Source organism: Anoplophora glabripennis, unplaced genomic scaffold (genome assembly GCF_000390285.2).
Source record: "Anoplophora glabripennis isolate ALB-LARVAE unplaced genomic scaffold, Agla_2.0 scaffold2, whole genome shotgun sequence".
Lineage (NCBI taxonomy): Eukaryota > Metazoa > Arthropoda > Insecta > Coleoptera > Cerambycidae > Anoplophora > Anoplophora glabripennis.
The window spans coordinates 1,527,211-1,550,040 of record NW_019416325.1 but is presented as its reverse complement, the minus strand read 5'-3'; the positions used below and the strand labels follow the sequence as shown (position 1 = coordinate 1,550,040).

Here is a 22,830-nt window from a genome sequence, read left to right as displayed (position 1 = left end):
CCTGATACTGACAAACTAAATTCCGAGATCCTTTGATTTAATGCGCTTTTTCTCAATCTGACCTCTAATTGACTTTGATCCTGACTAGGAAGGAGGGGGAGGTCCCGTTTGGAGTGGAATCGATTAGTTAATATAGTTCAAAAAACGATATGAACCAGGTTCAGAATCAGGTTTAGATTTTCTGTACGATCATTAGTTCCCGTATAATTAATAATCAGTCATTTTTGCTGATAGGTGGAAGCCTGTGGACCTTCTGAAAAGTAAGCAAAAATGTTGAAAATTTTGACCTTCAGTTTCTGAAACTACAAATTTTGGGCTTCAATTTCTTTTTTCTTATTGCTCTAGGAACATTTTTCGCCAATTTACATCCATTTGAAAATCACCTAAAAATTTCAGTGAAATCAAGCATAAAATAAGACCATTTGTCGTTCACTTTAATTTCTGACAACACAGAAATAAGGATCACATAAATATTTTTAAGAAATTCCTTCCCAGTAGGAGATCTTGTATAGAAACGGAATGGAAGAGAAACAACAAAATAAATACAAAAAATGTCGGTGATGATTGAAACGATTAAAGCTCCTCTTTTATTTGTGAGTACTTCTGTCGGTACAAACTGACGCCTTTTTCCCCAATAATATATTTAGTTTAGAAAAAATAAACACGTGTTATTTAAACTTGTTATAAACCTGCTGTCAGTAGGCGTGTCTTGTGTTTCGGTACATTTCGTCGAAACATTTTGTTTATCGTGGTATTGTTAACACATATCCATTTCATTTTCTATCACTCACCGACCTGATGTACTTTTATTGATGAAACTACGCTGCCAAGAAATTTCATTCCTTTTTTTTATACCGCACATAATTTGTATGTAAACAAGGAAACGATAAATTGAAATATAAAATAGGTAAAATATTCAGATGTAAACAATAAAACTGTACATTTAAATTGCAAACAAACAATTTAGCCACATCTCGTATATGGTAGCGTACATTTCTACTGGGGATCCGATGTAGAATCTAGAAAAATACGAAATGATTTGTATCTTATATTCTTCTCATATCGAGGGAAGTGAAACAACGTGCTGTATTAAAATTTTAATAGTGCCATAAAAATAATTTAACGTCGTGGAAATATTCTAATGGTATAAAAACAGTCTGTCGCCCGTCTGTAAAAATAGCGTTTGTTTTGAGTCATATAAATCACTCTGAACGGTGGCCAAGTGTCTATCATAAAAGGGTTTACAAGTTGATCGATTATAAGAGTGCTACCTATTAATATATGATAACCCGATTATTAAAAGGCGTTTCGGATTATTCGTCTGTTAGTCACTGAGTTTAGTGGCCCATTTTTAACACTATTTAAGTATTTACCGTTAACCAAGCGCCAAAGAACATTCCATTAGTTTCAATTGCGCAGGTAGTCATATACATACGTGGTATATCAGCAATTATATTGAATAAATGCTCGATTTTATGTTTTCTGTAAGTAGAATTTATTCGATACTAATTACCACGGACGTAAAATATTCTTTTTAGGCCAGGAAATATAGAGTTGGACGCGACTTTTCGTTTCGGCAAGCTGAATTCATCGCTATAGATGCTAAATATTATGTACAATAACATATTAGTTTCCACAGTCATAAAAATGGGGGGAAGATTGTTTACAGGCTGATTAATTGCATAATTTTTACGTAAATTCAAGTTTTTCGCTTATAACTTTTTTCTGTTCATTTCCACGAGAAAACATTAAGGTACTTTTTTCCGTCTTCAAAAGACCCACAAACAAGCCCTCGAACGTCAAAAAATATTTATAAACTGCGTTATTATTACCAGAACGTTTCGGCATCGCATCCTTTTCACTGTCTAATAACTCACACGAAATCTGGAATCGGTAAGTTGAATAGTTTACAAGTTATGGCCTTATAAACAAATTAACTAATTATTAGTCTGGACGATCCCGAGCATCTTCCACAATCGCACTGATTTTTTCATGGTAGATTTTATAATAATACATTGAAATCATTCTTTTTTAAATTTCAAATTTGCAACCTGGAAAGTTTTTTTATTTTTTAGCCTCAGTTGCAAAATGAAATATACGACGTATGTGCGTTATATAGTTGTATATTATTACATATTCGGAAAGGTTATGAAAAGAGCTTTAAGTTAAAAAATAAATCGTCAAGATTCGTTGAAAAACAACGGAGTTACAGACTGTCAAATATATTATTTTCAAGCGAATTTCGCTTTTTTACCGACAGGACTATGAATATTATCGTCATTTTCTTCGGACTCGCTGTCGTTCGCTTCCCCCACCCTTCCGCCGCGCCACGGCTTGCCGAAAAATCAAGCGACCCACTGACTTTTGACAATATTTTTTATGCACTTAACACAAATAAAATATTTTTATCTGGTAAAGTACTCAGGTTGCCGGTTATGACAGTATTTTTTTTTGCCGCTACCAACCTAATTTGTTTAACAATAGGCCGTCAATTTTGACAGTCTGTAACTCCGTTGTTTTTCAACGAATCTGTACGATTTTTTTTTAACTTAAAGCTCTTTTCATAAGCTTTTCGAATATGTAATAATATATAACTATATCTCGCTCGTGCGTCGTATATTTCATTTTGCAACTAAAAAATTTAAAAAATTTTCAGGTTGTAAATTCGAAATTTAAAAAAATGATACATTTCAATGTATCAATGAAATCTACCATGAAAAAAATCAGTGCAATTGTGGAAGATGCTCGGGATCGTCCAGACTAATAACACAGATCAACATTTAGGGACAATAGTCAGACGTGACTATAGGGTTTTTTTGGGTCGCTGATCACGAATCCGAGGTCGGTTAAGCTTCATTACATCAGGTTCAAGGTGATTTGAAGGTCAAATCAAGAAATAACCTCAAAAAATTCATGCTTATGATTTAGAGGTCACTGAACCCGAATCCGAGGTTTGTTTACCCCTACGATACACCCAAGAGGTAATTCAAGGTCATTCACGAAGTATTTTGGATAGGAAAGTTAAAACCAGTCTGAATAATCTGAAAAAAGTAGTCTGAATGTTTTTGAGGTCATTGAACGCGAACTCAAGGTTATTTAAGCTCCATCACGTCAGGTTCAAGGTGATTTGAAGGTCAAATCAAGAAATGACCTCCAAAAAATGTGAAAAAATTCATGCTTATATTTTAGAGGTCACCGAACCCGAATCCGAGGTTTGTTTACCCCTACGATGCACACTAGAGGTCATTCAAGGTCATTTCAAGCTCATTCATGAAGTATTTTGGATAGAAAAGTTAAAATCAGTTTGAAAAATCTGAAACAATTCGTCTGAATGCTTTTGAGGTCACTGATTGCGAATCTGTTTTTACTGTTTTACTGTTACTGTTTACTGTTTTCTCGTGGAAATGAATGGAAAAATGTTATAAGCGAAAAACGTGAATTTACGTAAAAATTATCCAATATTTAGCATCTATAGTGATAAATTCAGCTTGCCGAAAAAAAAAATCGTGAAATGGCCATTTCTCAGCTCTTTTTCCTGGCCTATATTACTTCTTTAAATGAATTCTCTATTGGAATCTAATACTTACTAGGTATGTTTCGAAAGAAGGCACGAGAAGGCGATAGCCAGACATTCATTTACACCCAGCGTTTCTGAAACAAAAAAACAGAAACCTATGAAATGGTCGTCGAGATAACAATTAATCAAAGTGTGAGGAGTGTGAGGTGGGATTATACGAAACACCCCGTGCGCACGTGTGACCTCTCCGGATTCCAAAACGAAACGACAGATCAACTTTGGTGACCGAGGGTATATATCAAATGAAAAACTCAATAGCACCAGCTATATATAATAACGTAACAGTGTGTTTGTTGTGTATTGGGCATTGTCCCTATACGAACCTTGAACCCACATACAAGTGGGCGCAGCTGACTTGTTCTAATACATTTTTCTTTTGTTTTCAATGTGAAAGCGAAAACGAGGTGTAGAATAATTTTTGACAACCTCAAGTGGCTTCGAGGAACTGCTTTTATAAAGGAATGTGATTAATTAACGAATATAAAATACATACGCGTTTTGTTTATTAAATGGTCCTTCGTACCGGATCTGAATATTAGTAATAGGTACGTTTGGCTAAAAATGTACAAATTGGGTGGTTTTACCTGACCTGTCAACGTAGTGAATAAAGTTGAAGTGTCTGCCGTGAGTATGAATCACTTAGACTGCTACCTAGTCTAAAATTATGAAAACTGTCCCGATGCGTATTTCTGTGTACTTATTTTTATCCCGTCTCCTTTGTCAATGTCACGGTGGTAGTGCGTTGTCCGAATTATTTTGACGAATGATCCTGAAAAAAAATTAACTACTAAACGCTGCCCCATTCAAGTCCAGTGACGCGACCTCTGGCCCTATCCGTTTCGTTTGTAATTTGTTTTATATCCGAACCGTAAATATCGCATTTTAATTTGCGTCTAATTTGAAACACATGTTCGTCTTCGCTTTCTGATTGCGCCGATAAGGTGCGCGACGTCGAAACAATAAAAAAAAAGAATCGAAAGTTTCGCTCCTCCCAAAATATTTTAATACAAATTTAAATCCGGACATTGATTGATTTGGGTCGTAATGAATGACACCGCATATATGTTCGAAATGGGGGTTGACCTGACCAGGCGTTTAGTTTTTTAACCGCCATTTTTTATTTGGAAAAGGAGTAGGCTGGCGACTGGAACGATGATTGAATGTTCTCCCATATGGGTCTACCATTAATTCACATTAGCTCCCATTTCTGCATGTTGTATATAAGGACTGGTCCAAGAAAGGTGCTAATTACAGAGCCCCATAAAAGAAAGTGGTTTGTTCCAAACATTAGACCCGTTATGTATCTGGGGCAGAATCGCGAAAAACCGCCCTTAAATAAAGAAAATACCGAAAATCTCGCTTTGGCGCAATCAGCATTGGGTGTAATTATTGCAGAAACTAAAAATAACTGCAGGATCAGTTTATTCACCAAAATAGAGTCAATATCGTAATTGTAAAAACTTTGTAGTTTCCGAGTAAAAATTTTTTGAAGTTGTAGTATTTTCAACCGTTACATCGTTCGGCTGCTGTAGTCTCTAGCGTCATTCAAAAATACAATATCTATGTATGTTTTCAGTCACGAAATTTGAATAATTCCAAATATTTTGAATATTCACCACCAAGAACGGCGGTGACAACATTTTTAACATTAAGGCGATGTTTCGCATTGTATTAGCTATGTCCTGTACAAATTTAGTTTCGTACAACTCTCTCGGTTTCAAAAATACAGTACCTATGTATGTTGTTTTCAGCCACGAAATATGAATAATTCCAAATATTTCAAATTTTCACCACCAAGAACGGCGGTGACAACATTTTTAACATTAAGGCGATGTTTCGCATTGTATTAGCTATGTCCTGTACAAATTTAGTTTCGTACAACTCTCTCGGTTTCAAAAATACAATACCTATGTATGTTGTTTTCAGCCACGAAATATGAATAATTCCAACTATTTCGAATTTTCACCACCAAGAACGGCGGTGACAACATTTTTAACATTAAGGCGATGTTTCGCATCGTATTAGCTATGTCCTGTACAAATTTAGTTTCGTACAACTCTCTCGATTTCAAAAGTACAATATCTATGTATGTTTTCAGCCACGAAATTAGAATAATTCCAAATATTTCGAATTTTCACAACCAAGAACGGCGGTGACAACATTTTTAACATTAAGGCGATGTTTCGCATTGTATTAGCTAGGTACTGTACAAATTTAGTTTCGTACAACTCTCGGTTTCAAAAATACAGTACCTATGTATGTTGTTTTCAGCCTCGAAACTTGAATAATTCCAATTATTTCGAATTTTCACCACCAAGAACGGCGGTGACAACATTTTTAACATTAAGGCGATATTTCGCATCGTATTAGCTATGTCCTGTACAAATTTAGTTTTTTTCCTGGCCTACTTAGCCATGCTGCTCTTTCAGTATCATTCATTTTTGTGATCCTGTATTTATTTCTAGGAAGACCCCTCACATTTTAATTCATAGTGAGTAGTTTTTGTGACCAATATAACGACGCATACAAAACTAGCAGCCAGAGCCGTCATATTGAATACATAATAGATAAGAATTAAATAAATACGTGAAAGCTGGTTCAGACATAATTTTGTTTTAACTAATTTTGACTAATTAACCAATTTTAGCACTCGATACAGGAGTTAAGGTCATCAAATAAACTTTAAATACGTGGAATCCGTCCGGATTATTCCTATGGCGAAGTAATAAGTAAAACTAATTTTAATAAATTTAAAGGATTAATTAAATTTATCTAAATGGGTTTTCCGTACATTAGTTTATCGCTTATGTTTATTTTGTGGACCTGGAAAGCACATTCGTGGTGTTGTAAAAAGAACTGGATAAAATAAAATTAAATATCTCAGAACGTTATAGTATATACAAAATTAATAATAGACTTGGGTATTATTTTTTTCATATCATTTAGGCCAGATTTATATTTTGTTTAATTTATAGAGACAATTTTTTATGGGATACATTTGATGTTAGCATAAACAAGCTTCTAATTAAAATACACTTGGGATATTATTTCAAAACGAATCTGTGTAATTATCGGAATGTCACTGGAAGGACCGCAGGGGTCAATGTTTAAATGCTTGTTCCGACCCTACTTCTCCACCGAATCTCTTAGAGAAATCTAAATCTGGTCGCAACATCTGACACAACAGTATTAATTTCGTGTTATTTCGTAAATAAAAAAAAACGTAAAGACCCATAATGGGTGGCCTTGGCTGGAGGACTATCAGCCACATCTCTGCCGGTGATTAAATGTCCCCTACCGAGTAAAGGTTTCACTTCAAAGGAACTTTGTTTGTTCTCCTTTAGACATATGTAAAATAAGGGACTGAATTGATAATAAGGGTGCCTTGGTTTGGCACTTTCTCAACCAAAACAACATAAATTACATCCTTATTCTATTCACGGATTAGGGTGTTGGTAGATTAGAAAAAATTGATTGTCCCTGGAAGAACGAAGATTGAAACTTTAAAATAGTGAGGCAATTACATTTTCCCGAAGTGATGTTATGACATAAAACAACATTATGTCATCACCAGTTTTTGCTCGGTGCAACCGAGTTATTTTCCACAGTTTCAGGAATATCAGCGGAGTTTCCCAGGAACCACTGAATGCTAAACATTTTTTTAAGTGTGTTTTAACACATCTGGTAAATACTCGCTCTACAACCCATATAGCCATATGTTAAAATAGTTTCTATTATATAATATCGTGTTTATTCAGCTTCCTTGGACATTTGTTAATACCGAAACCTGATGAGCAACACATTCTTCCTTCCAGTCATTTACATTTAAATTGTCGTATAGGGTGTCACTGAACGAATAATCATTCGACGGACTTCGTGGATTCTTTATCAATTAGGCAATACGCACCTCATGGTGTGCGATGAGTGTTTAACAGCGGCCGTAGTACGGTCGATACGTAAGAATGCTATTATATAAGACAAAAGCTCAGGAAGATGTGACTGCGCAACATTGGAGTTAGTTGCCGCTACAGATTTACTGTAGCTACAAGTTTTGCTTGGTCCAGGCCTGCAAGTTCTATGAGGCCTCATAAAAAAAAAAAAAAAAAAAAAAAGTGACCACCGACTTGTCAAAATATCAGAATATTTATTTCTCTCCAGGGTAAATACCTCGAGGAGGATTTAAACAAGAAAGTCATAGAAAAGTATTTTAAAAATGAAATAAGTATAACATTTAAAGAATTTCACTCATGTTTTGAAAATTTTTTTGCAACGTCATTTTGCGTTAGAATACTGCCGTTTCGCTTAACACATATTTGTGTCCGTCATTTTTTTACACGTAAAAATCTAAGCAACGGGTTAGATCGAGCTTCTCATGAATCAATCTACGTTTTATTAGACATGGATTATTTACCGATTAGAGGAGGTTATTATGACGACTATAAATACTATTATTGGTAAATCTCGTTTTAAGCGACCGTAAAACTTGGAAATAAAACTGATTGATAAGCCAATAAAAAAACAGCCTTTGGCGGTATCTTATTTAATTTTTCTAGGCGGCGTAAGCATACGTTATCGAAATTTATTCGTCTCCAGAATTGTATTTATAAGGTGTCAGCAGCTTTTTAATTAAAAATGTATTAGTATCGATTCCTTTCCAGCCAACATTGTAGTTAACATGAAAGAAGCGGTTTCGAGCGGTATCTTTTTTTGATTTGATGCGACCTTTATTGTCCTGTTTAAATCACTCCAAATGTGTTTAATAGATGAGGTACAATGGATACAGCAAACGGCTTTTCTATCGGGGCTTTATTTGGTAATAGACCAGGGCGGATCTGTCGAAATATCCCACTTCTTCGATGTAAGAGGGGGCAAGCTAATTTTTGCTGGAATACCTTCAGCACAACTCACATAATAATAGTGTAGATCCCTAGATCTGGACGAGGTCCGGAACATAATCAAAATTGCAAAAATGTTTAAAAATTTTAAAAAATGCTAAGTTTTTTACTTATATCTTGGAACCTATGCATTTTGGAAGAATATTGAAGAGGAAAAAAAGTTGTAGAATTGAAGTTTTCACAATATACTGTAAGTTAAAAATGTTTAAATTTATTACCGACGTTGGAAAGTAGCAATAATTGATGAAAAAATGCAAAATAATCAAGCTTTTTGGATAATTTTTTAAAAATATTTAAAAACTTTAGAGTATAATAAGACAACACACCAAATTTTATTGAAATCGGTTCGATAGTTTTCTCAAAATAATTTTTTGAAAAAAATTTAGAAAAAAAAATTTCGAATTTTCAAAATGTTGCACAGCCTCAAATAAAGCATCTAGATACTTGAAATTTTTGTCACATAAAAAAGACCCGTTCAACCTTTCAAATGGTTTTTGAAAAATTGAAATCGGTTGATTAGAACGGCCACAATAAATTTTTAGTCTTTAAACTCTTTTTTTATTTTCAAACAATTAGATTACATTTTTCAATTAGCAATTTAGTTTTTAGGTTGAGCGGTCCTTTCTATGTGAAAAAAATTTTCAAGTATCTAGATGCTTTATTTGAGGCTATGCAGCATTTTGAAAATTCGAAAATTTTTTTCCAAATTTTTTTCAAAAAATTATTTTGCGAAAACTATCGAACCGATTTTAATGAAATTTGGTGTGTTGTTTTATTATACTCTAAAGTTTTTTTTACCAAAATTAGAATGCCCTCCGAGCAATTAAAATATTTTTAAAAAATGATCCAAAAAAACTGGATTATTTTGCCTTTTTTTCATCAATTATTGCTATTTTGCAACATCGGTAATAAATTTAAACATTTTTAACTTGCAGTATATTGTGCAAAATTCAATTCTAAAACGTTTTTCCTCTTCAATATTCTTCCAAAGTGCTTAGGTTCCAAGATATAAATAAAAAACTTGGATATAATAGGTATTTTTTGCAATTTCGGATCAAGGATCTACCACTTTATTATGTGAGTTGTACTGAAGGTAATCCAGAAAAAAATTGCTTGCCCCCTCTCACATTCACCTCAAAACAGATCCACCCTGGTCTATAAGTATATTGCAGCCACAGTAAAATCCGATTTTGGAAAGTTTAGTTAAATGTTCAATAAGCAAGTTTTCCCGCAACTGTCAAATCTTACGTTTATTATAGATAAAAATAAGAGTTGTTTTATTACTTTTGTATTAATATGAACACAAGCAATTTTTATCTGTTGTCTTTAAAACTGACAGGTGCCATATATTTTCTTTTTAACAGAATGTCCTTTTTGGTGTATCTGGATTTGGTCTTCTCGTTAGGAGTTGTGGTATTACCGAAATTTCTTAATGTTATAAAACCCATACACGGCATTGTTTCCCATATGGTTGTACTTAAGCACATATGTTTTTATTACAATTCTGAAATTGGAAATTTTATTGTGCCTATTACGGCTTGATGTGTTTTTAAAATTAATTTTACACTAACGTATGTAGGTTTATTATTTTATTATTCATAAAATTTGGCGTATGAATCACATTTCGATGAATAAGAACAATTTTTATTTACGATTACCTGGCAAGTTTTATTATTATTAGTATTATTGCATTAACAACAGTTCTGTATTTACATAGGTATCTCGAAGGACAACTTTACGACTTTTATTTGCTATTTATGGGGTACAGACCGCGCTTTATAATTTCCCTTTTTGAAATAGCGACAATAAGACGGACGGTGTCTACCTTCTCACGACCCCCTACGTGGAGGGATGTAAATATACACAGCGGACAGAAATAAAACTGTTTTAGTAGTATTAAAGCCAAAATAACGCGTATTGGATTTTCGAGTTGAGGTACGCCTGAACTGTCGGCACAAACGATTGGGTTAACCTTTGATTCGAACCGGGAAATAATACAATGGCCTAATAAACATTCATACGAATGGTTTTTAACGACAAATATAATCGTAGCATAAATTACATGCGCAGTACGAAAAGGTCAATACTTTATTACAAAATGTCCTGCCCCTAAAAAACTGGGTATACATGCTAAGTATGTAAGTGGTATTCGCGACCATTATTCATACTGTTTTATTGGTAATAAAATATTTGTGATAGTTCCTTTTATGCATATAATAATCATTAGCTACCTGCCATATCTATATTTGTTCATCTAAACCGAGCTAAATGGGTGGTGTTAAATATGGACAAGGCATTTGAACAACTATTTGTATGTATGTTACGCATTTGTTTAGATGTGACCTGACCCCTTATTATCTCCGGTCACCATATCTACTAAATCAAATTGTTCAGTGACTAATTTGTGGTTTGCAGATACACTTACGCGTATACGCAGAAGACGTAAATAAGCGTAAATAAGTTACGTTTATGCTAATTAGTTGTCTTCTGTTTTTATTTGAGACGTCAAGCGGGTGATGTACGAAAATACGTTACAAATTTTATTTCCATTTAATAATGTTTACGTGCCCTGGTGACTCGACGTCAAGCTACAGGGTGCCCTTGAATTTTTAATACTGAGACGTCTCCGGTCGAATAAACAAATTGTTTTATTATCCGTAGTGGGAATAGCTTGTCGCATATTCAGGTAAACTTGAGCAACAGCCAACTCGTGTCTTACGAGTGGGCCAATTTCAATTATTTGGCGGATGTGTTTCCGGCACTGTAGAAGAAAAGTCACGTTAAATAGTCGCCCGACCTTGAGGCAATTTTTCAATATTGCGTATGTGAATATGTACGTTGTTTGTCACAAAAGAATGGTCACCTGTTCCAAATGTCGCCCGTATTTTTTAACGCACAAAAGTGCAGCGTTAAAAAACTAGGTAATAAAAAAAATGTGTATATTGAAAACATGTTTTTTAGCGGCTGTTGTAATGGTAATTGTCTAATTTCACGCTCATTTTGAATTAACTTTTTTTGAATAGACTGTGGGTTGCCAAATTTATCACTTTTTTTGTTTGGGTGTGACTAAATTATTGTTATCAACAACTATATTATTTATTCTATCCAGGTACTGTACCAATTCACTGTTCAAATGAGCGTAATTAATTTCGAAGGTGTAAAAGTTGTTGTCTATTAAATTATACTTAAATGAGCTGGTTTTTGTACTTCTAAAAGTTAAATCAACATTCTTAAAGTGGATTGCCTTATATCTGCCGTATATATTAGATTCAATTTTAATATAATTTCAAGTTTCTAGCAAAAAGTATTTGTTACTATTCCTTTTAAAGCACTGTGTTTAGTTTGAGAATCTCGGAGTCAGCGACTTATGACATTGATCTAGTTTAGATGAGCAATCTCGTATGTTATACTGTGGTCAATTTACATATTCCAACGTAGTAAATAATTGCCGCGGTGTGTTCGTAAAAGTAGTCACTTTTGGGAAAGTTAAAACAGGCACTTTTAAAAACAGCTATACTATAAAATTTTAAATAAAATACAGGGTGTTTCATAAGTAGAGGTCAAAATCCAGGGGCGTATTATGTGGCCAAAAATAGGGTTTTTTTTGTTATATAAATGTGTTGTCTACAGCCATTGTCTAGCTACAGCGTGTCAAAAATTAAAAAAAAATCAGTTTTCAATTTTTAATTTCCATACCGCTTCAGATAATTTAACCAAATTTTTAAAGAACACTCTGTATATATATTTTTTTCTTATTAAGCCATTTCATCAGTCAAATCGATATCACAAAATTAAGCTGCGAGTGTTACGCAGTGATGACAGATGTGTAGAAAATACCTAGAAATTCCTTAGTACGTTTTATAAATGTAGTTTAGTATAGAAATTTTGTAAATTTCGAAATTTAACGAAGAAAATGTCTTAAAAAAATATATATGCGTTGATGTACTATACTTCCTTGTACAATGAAAGCGGGGATTGCCGTTCAATTTGTTTCGACCAATAGTTTTGCACTGCACGTGCTTGATCATTGTTTACACCATTGGAATATGTAAGTTGATTTTTTACTGGTATCAAAATATAATAATTTGCATAGTGCTTGGTTACGTTTTATTAAGTTTGGGGTAGCACCAGGTTGTCCAGTGGCGGGGTACGAAAAATTAAAAAAGAATTATTAGGAAAAAACTCAGTTTCTAAATGTTCGTTTAAAGTTACTGCTTGTACGTTTGTATTTCCAGAAAAGTTGGTCATTTTAGAAGGTATTACAAATTACTGAAGATTAATAGACACCCACATGGCGTTTAGAAATTGAGAGACAGAAGAGTTTTCTCCTTTTCGACTGATTCCGACGTAGGAGAAATGGATTCAGTAAAATGCGGTAAACATCCTTATAAAGTTAGTTACATTTTTTTACGGTGAATGATTTATGAATATTTACAAAGACTTACAAGAGTAAAGTTGCGTCGTGAACGTCCGAAAAAGATAAACAATTAAGGATTTTATGAATTACTAATGTATTTGCCTGAGCGTGCCCCCCAAGCCGAGAGTATTACTGAATGAAAGGCGAGAAATATTCGTGCGATAATGAGGTGACGAATGCTGTTAATGAGCAGTTCGACGTTTGGTCCAGGTGATGCTAAGCACCGTACGGAGTTAGTTGGTGAAGTTCGAGTTAGCCCCAGGACCGTTGCGTCCGACATTGTTGGGTTATAGTAGTCCAGCACAAGCGCCACATAGGAACAAAAAATTTACGTCGCTAAAAGTGCTTTTTACACAGGGTGTCCCGAAATTAATGGGACACAGAGCAAGAGTAGATTCCTTACATCAAAATAATGCGATTAAGCCAAACTTACCTTGGTCCATTTGTGGCTAATAAAAAAGTTACAGGGCGTTAAAGTTGAAATTTTGAGTTCGAAATTCTTAAAACTCTTAGAAAGTTTTCAAAGGATTCTTTTGAAAATTTGGATTAGGGGGTTTTCTGGGACGAGAAAAGCGAATCCGTACTTAAATTTGCTGTAGACGCTAGAGGGCGCTACGAAATGTACTCTTGGTTGATAAAAACTGGTTATAACTTTTTTATCAGTATGTGTACGAAAGTTTTAATAGAAAAATATTGTTCTCCTATCTATTTTTCACAAATAAGGGATACTTGTTTTATGTCGATAAATTTAACCGTTTTCGATTTATTTCTTGTTTTTCTATTGGATGCAATAAAATAAAATACATAATTTATTAAAACTACTGAACTACTGAAGTGGTCACTTCTGCTAATTGATTACAGGATAAATGTTGTATCTTTTACTGATTGTTTTAAATTGAAAATGTGTTTTTTTTCGTAAAAATCTAATCTTTTTCATCAAAAAATGTTAAATAACGAAAAAAAGAAAAAAGTGAAAGGAATATTTTTTTAATTATAAAAATTTAATGTAGCCACCTGAATGTAATTAAATTATTATTAAAATTAATCTTTAGTTTTTTACGTAAGTAACTACAAACTTTTATTTTATTTTATTTTATTGCATCCAATAGAAAAACAAGAAATACATCGAAAACGGTTAAATTTATCGACATAAAACAAGTATCCCTTACTTGTGAAAAATAGATAGAACAATATTTTTCTATTAAAACTTTCGTATACACACTGATAAAAAAGTTACAAGTTTTTATCAACCAAGAGTACATTTCGTAGCGCCCTCTAGCGTCTACAGCAAAATTAAGTACGGATTCGTTTTTCTCGTCCCAGAAAACCTCCTAATCCAAATTTTCAAAAGAATCCTTTGAAAACTTTCTAAGAATTTTAAGAATTTCGAATTTAAAATTTCAACTTTAACGCCCTGTAACTTCTTTATTAGCCACAAATGGACCAAGGTAAGTTTGACTTACTCGCATTATTTTGATGTAAGGAATCTACTCTGGCTCTGTGTCCCATTAATTTCGGGACACCCTGTATATAGTTCTTTACGCGAACGAAAAACTTGCTTGTACATATTTTTACTTGTATTAAAAATAATTTTACAATTCTTATAGGTGCCTTATTCCGTAGTGCTAGTTTAAAATTACAAGGATATGTAGCATACACACATACACACAGGTAACACTGTAGATATGAAGTGTCTTGTCTTTCTTTTTGTTATATTAACCTTGTCGGGGGTATTTTCAGTCCCAAAAAAGAAGAAAATTATCCGACGACTTTCTTATTTTATCATTCTTTTATTGTTGACCTTCGTTCGAATAGTTGCCAAAGTAGACGTGGGTCAGGCTCATTTTATAAATTATCCACCATAACGGTTACCCGGTATTAAAAGGTACTACATATACTAAAATTCCTGGACATAAAATTAATTATTTGAAGGTTGTGCTGCTTGATTATTTCCCATTACGTGCCTACAAATTAAGACATAGGTGCTCGTTTTACCGATAATTATAACGTTTCGGTATTTCCATAAGCGAAATAATAAAACTGGATGTAATTACACCATAAAATTTTTATTTATTGTTTGTTTTTATTTCCGAGGAATGCGACCACAAGGATAACGCCATGTTGATAAAAAGGCACTTAAACTTACTCTTTTTCCTTCAGACAACACAAGCGCTCCGCCGCTCTCAATACGATTTTTTATAACATCAAAACCATCGGCTTATCTGAAGAATCATCTGTATTTATTCATGCAGCGTGTTTTGGAAGTAAATTCACTTGTTTATAGAAAATTAAACAATCCGAATATTTTTCCTTATCGTCCATTGTTTTCGAGAAGCAGGATGTCATCGGTTTGTTTTTATCCAAGGAAGCAACCCTTGTATTATGGTCAGTTCGTTTCAGAACACCTTGTATTTTAAAAAATCGTCCTCCGATAAGAAACTAACAACACTAATGTATTTAGCGTCCTCAAAAACTTATCTGTACCAAATTTCAATGCACCACATTGTTTTTGGAAACCATGTTAAAAAATCATAACGTCGTCCTCAAAAACAAAAGACGATAAGACGCGTTGTGCACATGAAGAATTCGCTTTATTTTTTTGGGGGTTCTATCAGTTTCTTTTTCGAAAACATCCTGTTTTAATGAAATATTTTTTTTGCATTCAAGGGATACCAGTTACCGAAACTATTTAGTGATATCCCTACGCATGTGCGTAAACAAAGTCCAGTGTGCCACTTCCAGTGTTACAATACATGGCAAGGAGCATTATCACCCCCAACGGTAAAAGTTGCTGTGCCGACAAATGGAAAGAACAGTAAATTCGGACGTTTCCAGTTGCATTTCGGAAAAGTTGAAACGTACGGGCCCGTTTTTGTTGAGATAACGGTACGGATTTTGACAATCGACCGGAGTTGTAGGTCACACGTTATTTTTGCTAAAATCGTGAGAGAATTTAGGTGTACCGTCCGCTAACAGCGTTTTAGTTACAATTTACGATCGCCATGTATGCCTGCGTTCGCGTTAGCGCTTGATTGTCACACGTTTCCGAGAAAGAGAAGAAAAGAGGGAAAGTCGGTTTAAATACCAATTCATCAAGCTGAGCTAACAGGTAAAACGGTTTGTTTGCAAACAGTAGATAAAACCGATAGATGGTAAGGATGTTAGTGATGACAAGAGCGCGGATAGTATGCGTTGAATCGGCACGAACCGAACGAATTTGGGTCTCGACCAGTTTTCATTTCAATCAGTAGATTGGTCCAATTTCTCACTACTTAATCTGCTTTATAGGTATTAAGCTAATTCAAGCAAATTCACATCACAAAATAAGATTATGAATTTTAAGATACTCCTAAACAGCAAACCAATTGTCAAAGTTTCTAAATACTATTTTGAAATAAAAATATTTGATTATATCTCTCACTATTTAGGTACTCTGTTTTATGGGTATTAAGCTAATTCAAGCAAATTCACATCACAAAATAAGAATATGAATTTTAAAGTACGCCTAAACTGCAAACTAATTGTCTAAGTTTCTAAATATGTACTATTTTGAATTAAAAATATTTTATTGTCTCTCTCACTATTTACTCTGCTATATGGGTATTAAGCTAATTCAAGCAAATTCATATCACAAAATAAGAATATGAATTTTAAGGTACATAAGCTTAAACTGCAAACTAATTATCAAGGTTTCTAAATACTATTTTGAATTAAAAATATTTCCCTCACTTTTTTACTCTGCTAATTAAGGTATTAAGCTAATTCAAGCAAATCACATTACAAAATAAAAATATGAGACCCGTATTTCTTCTTTTTTCATTTTGACCTCATTCAAAACCCAAAAAAATTAACATATGCGTAGTGACTTCATTAAGCGAAAATTTCAAATATAACGAATACAGCCTTTTTTGTGATGTTTCCGAGAAAAATAAAGTAGATAGAACTGGACGGCAAGCTGTAGAGTCTAGAGCAGATTGCATAGAACCCGTACGATAACGATGACCTCAACAGACGTCCTTCATTGTTCTGTTAGGTATTCACGCCCGAATCGTGATAACACATAAGCCAAATACAAAAAGAATGTATCTAATACCTTCCCCAGATTCCGTCATGAAATCCGCAGCGAAGCGAACTGTTTTCAGCTAATTTATCAAATTAATTACATAAAAAATTAACGCTAATTAAATTCTTGGCAGCGGGAGAGGTGATGTAATTCGCATTTACATATTTTTGCACAAGATGTACGTCATCACTGCAAATACCTCGCGGTATTGAATTCATTAATTTATAGATTTTTTTTTTCTCTCGTTTTTTATATTTGTAGTTACTATATGACTGGAAAGGTACGCGATTCGGAAAATTATGTAGTTAGTAATTAATTAGCTTCAGTGGAAAAGGATTCGTTTCTGAATTCTAATTATAGTTTGCCTCGAACAATTATAATATAAACCAACTAATGAGACAAGTAAACTTTGGACATTGTACTTACTTTGCAATGGAGAAGCAAAATAGGACTTTGTTATTTCTAACACTATCCCGTCCGGGCAAATAACAGGTATATTTGCATCTTCAATTTATTGGACAAATATTTGTTGTTTTCTTTAAATGTCGTATAACGTCATTCAGTATTTTTAGTATCTATTGCTTATTTTACATAACATTTTATAGTGCGGTTATTCCATAATATTTTTTTATGTTTATTGTCGCTTCTATTAACAAATAAACATAACGCTAATAAAAAAGTAAGTAAAGTCGTAGGCTCCGTCGTTTAGATTGCTTAAATATTTGACTTTTCAAAAGCATTTTTTCACGTAAGTGGCAAGGGGTGGTTTGTTGACTCAGCAATATGGCACCCCAAATACGTGAGAATTACCGTATTTGTTTAATATTCCAGTATGGGAAAATTTTTCACCGTAGTTTTTAACAAGGAATTATATGTGTACACGAAACGTAACGCAACTGCGCAATTTTTAGGAGCTAACTTTGTCAACAGTGTTAAATCGAGCAAAATTAAATAAACAAATATTATGGCTTAATTAATATCGGATGCTCACAAATGGTTATGAAGGATAAGACCAAATAGTCTCAGTCGAGATTTAATAAAAAAAAAACGCACTAGAAATTCCAGTAAATTTGAAAAATATCAAGAATTGCACTAAACAAAGTAAATATTAGAACGAAAACTAGTATTTAAAACTCCACCCTGTACACGTGCACATGGTTAAGCATCACTAATAGAAAATATAGAAACATTGTAACATTAAACGAACGCTTCGTTTAGGAAATAATTAAAAATAAAACCATTAAAGTGACCGCACAGGATCAAGTGACTGTCTTATGACATCATTATAGCCATAAAAACTCGAACAATAAAAATGACATATATTTATAACATTTAAAATATGGATGACGTTGCGGGCGAATTGGACATTCCAATATGCGCGTTGTGTAAGCCGCACGATGCGGAAAATTATTTTTAATTCTGGCCCACCTTTTGACATTTGACACGCGCCAAGGAGGCCAACGGTAAATTTTCTATTAAAAGCCCTTTTAGCTACCTACGCCATATGGGTTTTTGCTGCACAAGATATATGCCGCATCTGCCATCCGTACCAGATGTTGTGGACAACATAGGTACAATACTTTTACAAATATTTCAATAAGTTCAGTTAATTGCCGTTTGTCCCACGTAACTTTCGTTTATCGGCGTTCTTAGCATGCATAAATAAATGCAAATGCTTCGTATTTAATATTAATAATGATATAATTCATAATTCTCCCATTGTTGAGAGAAATACAAAATTTTACCGAACTTTCGAATTTACTTTTCGAGATTTAATGGTAATTTGTTATTTTTACTTAATTTAAAAAGCACGGTAAATTTAACATGCACTAAATTCATTGTTGCTGACATTTTTAACTTTAACTTTAAAAATATACGTACCCACAAATTTTATATTTTTTGTCATAACGTGACATGACCACATTGTTTACAAGGTTTAAAATAGTGTTTTGTTTTTTATAATTTGTTTTCTAAGATACGTAACTACTATTTGTTGTAAATTTGCGAATTAGAAACTGCAGTGCATTTTTTACTTAAGTTCTAAATCGGGATAATAAAAAAGTGAGAAGTAGTAATTGTATATACAATGTTAGATAACTATTTATCATCTTAGTTAAATAAGTAGTAACTACATTGTTAATGTTCATTCAAGCCGTTGTGTTTGGTAACGTTACAATGTAACTTATTTAATTTTTAAACTACACTTAAATGCTTACTCGTGTTTATGTGTTTTATTATTTTACGTTAAGGCTTTGTTTATTTTAAAAGACAGATTTGTTCATAACTGTCTGTAGACTATGGTAGCAGGTTAAAAATTATGAAATACTGATATACAAGGCAGTGATAAGATATCTAACTCATAAACTCATATGAATGGAAGCATTTATAACCCGCATAAAAATGAATATGTAACTTTCTTTTTGAGAAATACAAACTTGTTTGTGCGATACCGACACCGACATGGGAATTGCGAATTTATAAAATTATGGGAACTCATGTAACCATTTTGTATAAAAAGCAACCTAATTATAAATGTTTTTATTTGCTGATCCTTTTAAATTGTATTTGAGAATAGATGCAGCGGCAAGAATCGCTTTGAATGAAACTATAATTGTAACGTATTTACACACTGTGGGTTGATGTACGATTTATCTGTTAAACAAAATATGAGTTGTTTAATTTGGGAAATGCCGTTTAAATTAAGGTCACAATTAATTACTTTATTTAGCACGAAGTTCCGAGAATTACTGCCACACTGTCGGAGTTAACTTAACTGAGACTAGTAATTATTTTCCGCAGTTGTGACTCACTTAAATGAATGTAATTTATGATTTACGTACCGCAGAATCAATTAAAAACTATATCAGCCACCCACTAACTACGGACTTAAAAATCGTTTATTATATTCCCAGATAACATTTGCAAATGTCAAATATAAATGTTTCAAATTCAAAACAACAATAGAAGGTGTAGTAAAATTTTTTAAATGTAACCCACATGTGCTACGCCCTACGCCACTGGACAAGTTTGCCTATGGAATTTTGAATAAATGTTTTTTAGAGATTAAGCAAATTATTGTATTATCGTACAAAACGTGTACAGGCGACGAAAAAGAAAAAAAATCACTCGTATATGGGTGTAAGGAGTATTTTCTAGTGTCCATTGTTGTATTGTGTTTAGCAAAATTTAGTGTAGTCACATGGAGGTAGCATAACATTGTTGTTTGGATTTTAAAAGTACAAATTCAATGTTGGGATGTTGTAATTGTATTCGAAGAACAATACGACAATTTAATCGTCATTTAATTACATCTCCACAAAAGTACACTTGAAAATTTGAACCGCTCTTATAAAATAACTGGCAATTCGTTCATAGTATTTGTAACTACAGAGTGACAACGAAAATACGTGCAACACAGATAATTTAGAAACGGATTTCATTTAAATTACTATGACGTTATATTCTAGGAACTCAACAGGATTCAATTCTGGAAAACAGGTGGGTCGATTTATTACTGTAATTTGCCGATTCGTTGTAAAGACTGACCAGTTTATGTTACGTAGAAATAATTAGGTACCAAAGAAAAAGGTTAATTCCACGATTTACTTTAAAATAGAAATATAACACACTACAACTAATTTAGATTCAGATTTCACGTAGCATTTATATTGGATTTATATTGTCTAATTCGATCAGTCCGGAATTACCTCTAATATGGGGAGAACCGGTATTTTTATAATTCCTGGTCACTGAAGTCGACGTCCGATCCTATTCCTTGATGGGTCCGCAGAGGTCTTGTAGCGAAGCCCGTCTTTGATTTGAAAAATTGGCCTCTTTGAATTTTGCCCGTCTTTGGATTATAGTCGCCTGGAACGGGTGACGGACTTGCAGTTTGACATATATTGTGGTTTTGTATGGTGGTTCTCCAGTTCGATTTTTTTTCAACTTTCAATCTTTCTTTTGAGAACTTCGGCGGGAATATTCGAAACATAGTCGAAAATGTAATGTGCGAGACAAATGTCAGGTAATTTCAGACATTTATTGCAAGATGACAATCACTGATCGAAGGCGGCGGTATTTATCTTTAACACGGCAAAGGTTATCGTCATCTACGTATTTCGAAAAAAAATCGAATCGTCCGTTGTTTTGTTTCGGGAGGGCAATTAAGATAATTGCTGACTGCTCGAATCACACGTAATAATCGACACTATAAAAAACCTGGGCCCCTTACAACTATTTTAATTAAAAAATCAAGGGCGGTCCGTAGTAGGTGTACTGTTACGTGAAGCGAGATGCAGATAAGGAACCTTTTAGTTAATTGATTGAATCGGGAATAAGATAAACAACGATGGATTTTTGGAACAATGAAAACTAATGAAGAGTTATGTCCTCGCATGTACGTACCTCCATCAAGGTGTATGTAAATGAAATTGAAAGCGCAACAAAATTAATGGCTTTTGGATCACGACGATGGCGTTACTCTTAATGACATACAGGGTGTTCCACCATCGTTACGAACGACAAGTAATCTTCTTATTTATGATATACGGGTTAGGGACGAAATCCCGGCGACGTAAAAATTATTAATTACATTTTTAAATCCCCCGTAACGGGTTTTTCGTTTTTCCAAGCGGCGTATAATTCAAAATTAAATTCTAGCGGTCTTGAGTCGTCGTTATTAATAGTAGATTAAATATCTCGGCTGTAATGAAGACGCTTTATGTTAATTAACAAAACTCCCGAATTGGTTTATTATTAAAACTTCTAATAGTGATTTGTTTGACGTTTTACCGCAAGTTGCGCAAGGAGAAATTATGACGGAACAGTTTAGTTTAATCTACGACATATTTCCGAATTATAATAATCGGCTTAGTTACAGTAAATAAATTGTAGAATTTTAACTATAATTTTTGGGCTTACAGCGCAAGTGGATTTATAAAATTAGATTAAGATTATATGGAGTAACAGTACATCGTGTTTTAAGAAGTCGGTTTTATGAAACTACATATTATAATGATATCTAATTAGAAACAATTACAAAATAATAAGTTTTAATTAAAATAATTAGGAAACAGTTGTACAATCAGTTTTTTTTTTTGTAGCGGTTGAAGAGCATTAATGTAAATTTATTAATCACATCACAATGAATAAATTATTTTTAAACGGGTTCGAATTGTGACGGTAATAAATGCACGTTTCTTTAAAAATTGTTGACAATTGAAATTTATCGGTCAACTGTACTGGTATGCGGGTGAGAATATACACTTGTACATATATAGAGAAGAATGTCGTCTGAAGGAGGTCTCTGTAACATGACCATACTACTTCAGATTTCTTTCATTAAAGAACGTATCTTCTTTCTCGATTAGACCATAATTGTATGCCTATTAACACGAATAAATTCACAGAATCGAAAATTCAACGGAAAAGCAATTACGATCAGAATAAAATAATTAGAACAAGTACAGTGCAATTAAGTGATAGAATAATCATAAAAATGCAGGTATCTGGATTCGACCGTGTCAGAGTGTTTTTTGCGTACCGCTATTTCCTTCTCTTGAGGCGTTTTCCAGCGAGTCACAGTGGGAAATATTGGAAAAAATTCTCGCCACTCGCCAGTTTTCATCGTCTCGTCGTGATTTTTTTTTAATAATCTCGTGCTAATCTGAATTTTCATATTCCGGTGAGGTTTTTTCGAAAAACCCTTTTTTTATGCTTAGGGAGCGCCCCAACCTCAATGTCGAAGAAAAATTTTTTAAATACTCGATGTTCAGTTGTAGAAAAAAATGTTTAAAAAGTATCTGCTATTAATAAAATTGATTATTATGACCTTTGATGATATATTTGGAGTTATGTTTTTGAAGAAAAAACATCAGAT

At 33.3% G+C, this 22,830-nt stretch overlaps 1 protein-coding gene across 3 annotated transcripts in view; it reads right to left on the bottom strand.

Moving 5' to 3' along the window:
* LOC108917006 (rho GTPase-activating protein 7) overlaps positions 1-22,830 on the bottom strand; it is a 75,916-nt gene that overhangs the window by 43,039 nt on the left and 10,047 nt on the right. For 2 of the 3 annotated variants that reach the window (XM_018723416.2, XM_018723414.2), the window contains one exon: positions 3,588-3,651. The exons of the other annotated variant lie outside the window; for it this stretch is intronic. The gene's annotated coding sequence lies outside the window, so the exon portion shown is untranslated. The remainder of the gene's footprint in view (positions 1-3,587; positions 3,652-22,830) is intronic. 3 annotated transcript variants of the gene reach the window in all.